Consider the following 2,095-nt stretch of genomic DNA (forward strand, 5'->3'; position numbering starts at 1 on the left):
ATATTATATTATATTATTTAGTATTTTTATATTATTTTTTTAAGGAGCAATGAGAAAACGGAGGACTTTATCTGCATTATGATCCCTGCTGCTGTAGGCTATCTGGTCTGTCTCATCCCTGACTTTGTTCTGTGGCAATGAAGATTTGTTTTAAATATGCGGAAAGCAGCCAGCACAACTTCTGCACAGAAATGAAAGACGACTGGGTTTATCTAGCATTAAAAAACTAGCTTGGCAAGGGCTGTAACAGGTAACAACAACTAATCATGTTAACTAGCTAAACATTATATAATGTGTAACTCATCATTTAGCTAACATTATCTGCCTCCAACAGCATGACTCAACTTACATAGTTTGTTTGGTAAAAACTATGCCAAGTTTTAGTTGCTCTTACATCGGGAGGCTCTGCTCGGGATAGGAGGACTTCTCCTCTATCCGTGATCTGCAGACGTTAGCATGCGCACGCCTATGGTGCGTTCAAAGACGGCTCAGGAAAACGCATTACCACATGTTAATAGTGGATAAAACAGCTGTAACGGCTGAGAAAAGTGCGGGGGACATAGAGCACAGATGCAGGAAGTGCAGAGAGTCGGGGAGACATGTCCCACGCATATCCCGCATCCGTTATGACCGTGCCTTCACTGCCCAGGGCCCTTTAGAGACCGTGGGCCCCTGGGCAATTGCCCATATGGTTAATCCGGCCTTGAGTGTTGGTCTGATCCAGGCTGAGAGGCCTTCCCTTTGATGTTTGGGGCAAATCTCACAGCCAAGAGCTGGTTCTTCTCTCCGGAGAGCTACAGCTGCCTCCTCGTTGAAGCTGAATTCCTTCTCTCAACTGAGCAGTTGTCTGTAGTTGGTGTTCAGGCTGGAGATATCAGCACCGATGTGGGTCAGCGGCTCGATAAACTGACTGCGGTGTTAAACTGAGCTCGGGACAAGAATAGTTCTGAAAGTGAGTCTCGTCAGCTTGTAGCTTCTGGAGTGAAACTCACCAAACAGACCACCTCTGGATTATCTGGTGAATTAATTGTGAATTACCGTATTGTTCAGACTATAAGCCGCACCCCCAACATAAAAAAAAAACAGTACACCCAAATTTGCCGTCAAAAAAGTGAATTCAACATCAAAACATAAAAAGCAAATCTTTAGGAATTAAAGTTTGGAGGAATACCTTTGTTTAACTGACCTTATTTTGGTAGTTTTCTTTAACAGTTTCTGGTCCAACAAAACGTCTCATTCATCTTCCTCCGGCATACTGAAAACATCGAAGTCCTCCTCTTCAGTGTCGGAGTTAAACAAGCTGAGAAAAGCTGCGTCACACAGCGGTATCTGTTGTCCTCCCGGGGTAATGCTGGCTCTGAAGCTGTGGTGGGAAAGCCCTCCCGCTCCAGCATACGTCACTGCATAGGATTCCATCCCCGGGGAGTGCAATGAGGAAAAAAAAGTCTGCGGCTCTTCACTCGACGTTTATCCACAAACTGGTCCTGGATTAAGCTCCAAAGTTTTTATCAGTCAGATTCCACTGTGAAAAACGTCTGTTTTATCCCCTTTTATGAGTTTTTGGCCATTGACTATCTTTAAATCGCTGCTTCCTGGTCAACAGTCGGCTCTGGAAGCGATCGCTTTTTTCCTTTTCTTTTTTTTTCTTTTTTTGAAGCGAGTGGTTGAAGCAAATGCAGCATAAGAGCCCCCTGGTGGCTGAAGAAAAAAATCCATGTATAAGGCGCACCGGTCTATAAGGCGCATGGTTCAAAGTTCAGGAAAAAAGTCGCGGCTTATAGTCCGAAAAATACGGTAATTATCTGGTGAGTGTGACGTTCACTTGCCCTCAGTTAAAAAAAGCAAAACCACTTCCTTTATTTCATCCACCATTAAACAGAGACTGGCAGAGGAAAACAACAGAGGCTCTTCCCAACACACGTGTGTACATTCACACTAAAAGCGTCTGACCTGAAGAGCACAAGCAGCCAACTGCACGCGCCGGGCTTGTTTTGGATGCTTAACATGGGTTCTTTCTGAAGCTAGCATCAGTCTCATGTGGGTTATTGTTCAAAGTATTAGGATAATGTTTAGGAATGGCATTTATGCTTGGAAA

This window comes from Austrofundulus limnaeus, unplaced genomic scaffold, assembly GCF_001266775.1.
Source record: "Austrofundulus limnaeus strain Quisiro unplaced genomic scaffold, Austrofundulus_limnaeus-1.0 Scaffold386, whole genome shotgun sequence".
Classification (NCBI taxonomy): Eukaryota; Metazoa; Chordata; class Actinopteri; order Cyprinodontiformes; family Rivulidae; genus Austrofundulus; species Austrofundulus limnaeus.